Source organism: Lactuca virosa, chromosome 4 (genome assembly GCF_052849685.1).
Source record: "Lactuca virosa cultivar CGN04683 chromosome 4, Lactuca_virosa_CGN04683_v6, whole genome shotgun sequence".
Taxonomy (NCBI): domain Eukaryota; kingdom Viridiplantae; phylum Streptophyta; class Magnoliopsida; order Asterales; family Asteraceae; genus Lactuca; species Lactuca virosa.
The window spans coordinates 315,038,929-315,046,181 of record NC_136429.1 but is presented as its reverse complement, the minus strand read 5'-3'; positions in this window follow the sequence as shown (position 1 = coordinate 315,046,181).

Here is a 7,253-nt window from a genome sequence, read left to right as displayed (position 1 = left end):
GGTATGAACTCACCTTATGTGTTCTTAGAGGATGGATGTTGGAGAAGAGAAGTGTTCAACTCAAAAACACTTAGAAGATGCCTTGACGAATCGAGAACCAAGAGTGGAAGAAAGTTTGATGATTAACCTTGGAAGTCTTGAAATTGAGAGAGAATGGTGTAGAAAATGAGTGACTTAAGCCTTGTATTTATACTAGTAAGAATTACTATTCATATATAATTCTTTAATAATAAGTGTTAAATGTTGACATTCTCCATATAACTAGTTAGTGTATATGACATATTCATGATGTAATCATGACAAATGTTTCTAGAAGATGGTTAATACTAATTGGCTAATAATAGTAATTTTTAAAACGTAAAACGTAAATAGTAGGTAGTAAATAGTAAATAGTAAATAGTAAATATGATGAGATTTTTACAATTGTCATATTTGTAAACCCCGTTAAGCCATGTTTAAGAGTCTTACACAGCCCCCGATAATTGTGCAATAGTGTTTTATCGCTTTGGTTCGTTGTTTAGCACTGTTAAGGCTAAGGAAAATCAAACACATGAATTTTCCAAATGATGTTTTCTCATTAAAATAGCGAATTGTACAACGTAAACCTTAACATACAAGGGTTAATGGAGTTGACCGGTTTGACTTGTTGACTTTGTTTGACTTTGACTTGACCGAAATTTGACGGTTGTCACATCATCCCCCCGTTAGAAGAAATTTCGTCCCGAAATTTGCATTTTTGACTGGGACTTCAAGAGTTCGGGAAGAGATGTGGATACTTTTGTTTCATCTGATCCTCGCGTTCCCAGGTGAATTCGGGTCCTCGTTTAGCGTTCCAACGGACCTTCACGATGGGAATACGACTTTGTTTCGTTCGTTTGATTTCCCGATCCATGATTTCGACTGGTTCCTCCACGAAGTGGAGATTTTCGTTAACTTCGATTTCGTCGAGTGGTATTACGAGTGTCTCATCAGACAAACACTTCTTTAGGTTCAACACGTGAAATGTGGGATGTACTTTGTCGAGTTCCTGAGGTAATCGAAGTTTGTATGCTACTGGCCCAATCCTAGCAAGGATTTCGAATGGCCCGATGTACCTTGGATTTAGTTTCCCGCGTTTGCCGAATCGTATCATTCCTTTCCAAGGGGAAACTTTTAGTAGTACACGATCACCCACCTGGAATTCCAAGGGTTTGCGTCGTTTGTCTGCGTAACTCTTTTGCCGATCGCGAGACGCTTTCAGTCTTTCTCGAATTTGAACGATCTTTTCTGTGGTTTCCCTTATGATTTCAGGGCCAGTGAGGGTGCTTTTAGAGACTTGCCCTCTAGCTAGCTGTGTATCCCCCACCTCAGCCCAACACAGGGGTGATCTGCATTTGCGACCGTAAAGAGCTTCGAATGGAGCCACTTTGATGCTAGTATGATAGCTGTTATTGTAGGAGAATTCGATAAGCGGTAGATGGGTATCCCATGCTTTACCGAAGTCTATCACACAAGCTCTTAACATGTCTTCCAACGTTTGAATGGTTCGTTCGCTCTGTCCGTCGGTTTGTGGGTGGTAGGCCGTACTCATGTCAAGCCTAGTTCCCAATGATTTTTGTAGAGACTGCCAAAACCGTGAGGTAAATCTACTATCTCTATCGGAGATAATGGATATCGGCACAACATGGAGTCGTACAATCTCTTTGATGTACGTTCTAGTCAGCTTCTCCATCTTGTCGGTTTCTTTTATCGGTAGGAAGTGTGCTGATTTGGTCAATCTGTCTACGATTACCCATATGGTGTCAAGCCCGCCCGATGTCTTAGGCAGCTTGGTTATGAAGTCCATGGTTATTCGTTCCCACTTCCACTAAGGTATATCCGGCTGTTGTAATAGCCCGGATGGTTTCTGGTATTCGATTTTGACCTTGGCGCAAGTCAGACACTTGCTCACATAGGTAGCAATCTCAGCTTTCATGTTCGGCCACCAGTATAATTTCTTGAGGTCCAGATACATCTTATCCGACCCGGGATGGATGGAGTATCGAGTCTTGTGTGCTTCATTCATGACGACGTCTCGGAGTCCACCGAACTTCGGTGTCCAAATCCGGTTCATGATATAACGTGCTCCATCATCCTTGACTTCTAAGTTTTTATCCATTCCCCTTAATGTCTCTCCTGCCACCTTTTCTGGTTTCAAAGCTTCCAGTTGAGCTTCCTTGATTTGTATGGTCAGGTGGGAATGGATTGTCATTGTTAAGGATTTTACTCGGCGGCCCGAGTACTCCTTCCTGCTTAGAGTATCGGCCACTACATTGGCCTTGCCCGGATGATAACGAATTTCGCACTCGTAGTCATTCAGCAACTCTACCCATCTCCTCTGTCGCATGTTGAGCTCTTTCTGATTGAGGATATGCTGAAGACTTTTGTGATCAGTGAAGATAGTGCATTTCGTGCCGTAGAGGTAGTGTCTCCAGATCTTCAAAGCGAATACTACTGCTCCTAATTCCAGGTCGTGGGTAGTATAATTAACCTTGTGCGTCTTAAACTGTCTTGATGCATACGCGATAACCTTCCCTCTCTGCATGAGCACACATCCGATGCCTTGATTCGAAGCATCACAGTACACTACGAAGTCTTCGGTTCCCTCTGGGAGAGACAAGATCGGTGCGCTGCATAGGGCTTGTTTTAACGTTTGGAAAGCAGTTTCTTGTTTATTTTCCCACTTGAATATCACACCTTTCTACGTCAAGGTGGTGAGTGGTTTCGCAATCTTGGAGAAGTTTTGTATAAATCTTCGGTAGTAGCCAGCAAGCCCAAGGAATTGTCGAATTTCGGTTGGCGTCTTGGGTGCTGACCAATTCTCGATTGCCTTGATCTTGGAGGGATCCACATGTATGCCTTTCTCACTTACCACATGGCCAAGGAAATCCACTTCTCTAATCCAGAATTCACACTTAGAGAACTTAGCATAAAGCTTCTCCGCTCTTAGTGTCTCTAGCACTTGGCGTAGATGTAGGCGATGCTCTTCTTCGCTTCGCGAGTAGATCAAGATATCGTCGATGAATACGATTACAAACTTGTCTAGGTAGGGTCGACACACTCTATTCATTAGGTCCATGAATACCGCAGGTGCGTTTGTTAAACCGAAGGACATCACCACAAACTCGTAGTGCCCATAGCGAGTTCTGAATGCAGTTTTGGGAATATCTTCTTCTTGAACTCGTAGCTGATGGTAACCTGACCTTAGGTCGATCTTTGAGAAGAAATTTGCTCCTTGGAGTTGGTCGAAAAGGTCGTCGATTCGGGGTAGAGGATATCGGTTCTTGATGGTGAGTTTGTTTAGTTCCCGATAGTCGATGCACATGCGAAAGGATCCGTCCTTCTTCTTTACAAAAAGGACTGGTGCTCCCCAAGGTGAGAAGCTTGGTCTGATGAACCCTTTGCTCAAAAGCTCGTTCAACTGACTGGACAACTCTTGCATTTCTGTTGGTGCGAGGCGGTATGGAGCTCTGGCTACGGGGGTAGCTCCGGGTATTAAGTCAATTCTGAAATCGACTTGTCGTGCGAGTGGTACACCAGGAAGATCTTCTGGGAACACATCCGGGAAGTTACACACTTCGGGGATGTCTTTGATGTCTTTCACGTCTTGTTTCTTGTCTACTACGTGGGCCAAGAAGGCGTGGTACTCCTTCCGGAGATACTTTTGGGCTTTGATGCATGAGATGATTTGTAAATTCGCACTAGGTTTGTCACCATAGATGAGAAGGGTTTCGTCATTTGGTAGATTGAGGCGAACGACCCTTTCGTAACATAGAATGTCGGCACGATGAGGAACTAACCAATCCATCCCGATGATTACGTCGAAGCTTTTTATGGTGACCGGCATCAGGTCAATTTTAAATGTATGGTTGTCTAGAGTGAGAGTACACTCTGAGTATATATCGCTAGTGCGTTCTACTTTCCCATTTGCCATTTCTACTACATAAGTATCCTTTAGTGCTTGGGGATTTTGTTCAAGTAATTGTTTATATTGGTGGCTCACGAAACTCCTCTCCGCTCCACTATCAAATAGTACGCATGCATAAGAGTTATTGAGGAGAAATGTACCGGTAACCACCGCGGGATCCTCAACTGCTTCCCCATGTCCTATTGCCATAATTCTTCCTACTCCACCAGCATTAGGGGCTTGTGCTTTGGGGCAGTTTCTTTTGAAGTGACCTGCGTCTCCACAGTTGTAGCAGGTTCGGGTTGCCCCCGTACTGGCGACTTGGTTGATTGGTCGAGCCGGCGCTTTACAGAAACGAGTAGTGTGCCCCTTCCTGTCGCAGTTGTTACAGTGCATCTCCCTACAAGCACCATTGTGGTGAAAGTTGCACTTGTTGCACTTAGGTAGGGTTCCAGCATATGGCTTCGGTGGTGCTGGAGTGGTAGCAGTAGTGGCAGCATTAGTGGCAGCATGGACAACAACAGTTTGTTGCTTCTTAGCGGGGTCCTGTGCTGGTTGGCTCTTCTTTTGGTTCCAGAACTTCCTTTTGTTGTTTCCCCCTTTTGATTGATCAGTAGTGGTGGTTGTAGTATTATGACCGGCTCGGTGGTCAACAAGTTGTTGTGCCAGCTCCCTGGCACTGTCAAAAGTAGTTGGCCTTGAAGCCAGGACACTACTTTGCACTTGGGGAGACAGTCCCCAAAGGTATCGCTCCACCTTTTTCTCCTCCGGAGTAACCATTGTTGGGCAGAGGAGAGCCAATTCATTGAATCGGGTGGTGTAGGTTTCAAGGTCGGAGCCCGTCATCCTGAGGTTCCAAAGTTCTTGTTCCAGCTTTTGAATTTCACCTCTCGGGCAGTACTCCTTCATCATCAAGGTTTTTAGTTCTGCCCAGGATATGGAGCTAGCTACTTCGAGAGTAAGTGAATTAATCCGACAGTTCCACCAAGTAAGGGCCCGGCCGGTGAAAGTGAAGGCTGCGAACTTAACTTTGCTCGCTTCGGGGCAAGAGCACACTTGAAAGACTACTTCCGTCTTTTCAAACCATTGCATTAAAGTGATGACTCCCCCGTTCCCATTGAAGTTGTCGGGTTTGCCATTGGTGAAGTCTTTGTAGGAACACTCTCTTGTACGCCACGTACTGTCTCCGTGGTTAGAGTTTGTAGTACCCGATCCAGAACCACCAGCTCCGTTTGTCCCTATCTGCGATATTGCGGCCGCTACGGCTGCTGTTACTGCAGCCTGGAACATCGCATGATCAAACTGTGGAGGCAGCGGCGGAGGAGGTGTTGCTATGTTGCCGGAAGGTCTTGGTCTTCTCCTTGGCGGCATGGTTCCAAGTATATGACTGTTTGTAAAAGTTTTATTACGTTGTTTTCCGGTATGTTTACGATACATACGATTTAGTAAAAGTATATTTATAGGAAGAGAAATCTTTTAGTAAAAGTATATTTATAGGAAGAGAAATCTTTTATACATAAAGTATATTATTACGTTGTTTTCCGGTATGTTTACGATACATACGATTTTATACTTTTAATTGACCCAATACATTGGGTTATGAGGTAAAATGAAAGTATAAAATATTTTATTTGAGTCTCCTTGTTTCCAAGTATATGACTGTTTGTAAAAGTTTTACATATACTAATTTAGTCGGGACATAATTAATATATTATATTTTAAAATGATCTTTATTGGTTACTTAATTAGTTGCAAAGTGCATACCAGTCATATGTGATTAAGATATAATAGTCCTTCGAATAGATGACCCTAATTCCAAGACCACAACCAAACAAGGACAGGAAGTGAAACAAAGATACATAAATTCTAAGTCTATAACATCTTAGTTACATATGACCTTAGCGCATCCACTTAGCAGCTATTGATCTATAAATAAAGACCTATTTAATTCTCAGATAATTTATTATAGTAACACAAAATACTCCTATATTATTTGTAAATGTTTAGTTTTGAGTTCTTAAAGTATCCTTTTGTAGTGTGTTATTAGGTTTGTTAGATTTGTTGTCCATCCTGACCATCCCCCGGTATATGCAAGTAAATTCCCGGACAGATATAGTTGATCAGGCTATATCCTTCCCAGATTTAATCCACATATACTAAGGCATACTCAAAATGTTCAACTCTTCTTCTTTTGCTTTATGTTTTCGCTAGTTATGATACCATGCGAGCATGTAATGTATGTATGTATACTTTAATCAAGAAAATCATTTATTTTCTAAGAGTATATTTATTTGAAAAATGCACAAATCAGAGACTATTAGTCCCAATTGTGTTTATAGTTTGTATATCTTATGTGGTTTGATATACTTAATTTACTATAAACTGTGCTCTGATACCAATCTGTCACACCCCCAAACCAAGGATGGCGGAAACGTCCGGGGGTGGATGACTTCATGTATAGTATCATAACAACAATTGTAATAGTAATTGAAGCAAACACAACCAACATATATATAATTGAAAAAGTGACATCATTGTATGAATTACATGTTTACGAATCAATTACAATATGTTGACAAAATATGAAATAGTAGACGCCTTAGCGCCCCATCCTCAAAAGCACTTGGTTACCTGTTTAATGATTTCCTGAGAATACAAGTTGTTTGAAAAAGTGTCAACACAAAGGTTGGTGAGTTCATAAGCTTTTGTTTGGTATTATTAAAAGCCTTTCGTTTGTAAAAGTAGTATTTGTGTTAGAAAATCCAATATTTTCCTTAATGTGTAAATGTAGTCTTAAAACCCAAAGACCGAAATGTACAAGTAATTTGTCATATATATAGTAAAACAATGCAAGTTTAAATCGACATAAACTCGTTAAATTTTAATGAAGTTCCCGTAAATTCCAATGTTTATTAATACTTTATGTGAGTTTATTATAACCATACTATGACCAAGGTTGCCTAAAACGACGTTCTTCAGGCGTCGGAAATGTTATGACATTTGTCACCCAAGACCTATCGGTCTAACTGTTGCATGCAGTTTAGGTGTGGGTTTGTCAAACCCAATATAGATCTATACACAACTATCACGCTCTCCCTCAAGGAGACTCTGGTTACAATACATGACTTAATGGTAATTTGAAGTAAATGTCTCACAAAGTCATTAACGGAATTACGTGTTATGAAAACTTGGTACCGTATGGCCGTACCTTGCTTAATGAAAATATCCTTTGTATAAATGTACCCTTTTTAAATGTATGTGTTATGTAATGTATCATAAACTATACCTATTATAGTTTATCAACCAAGGGTAGTACGTAGTAATGTAT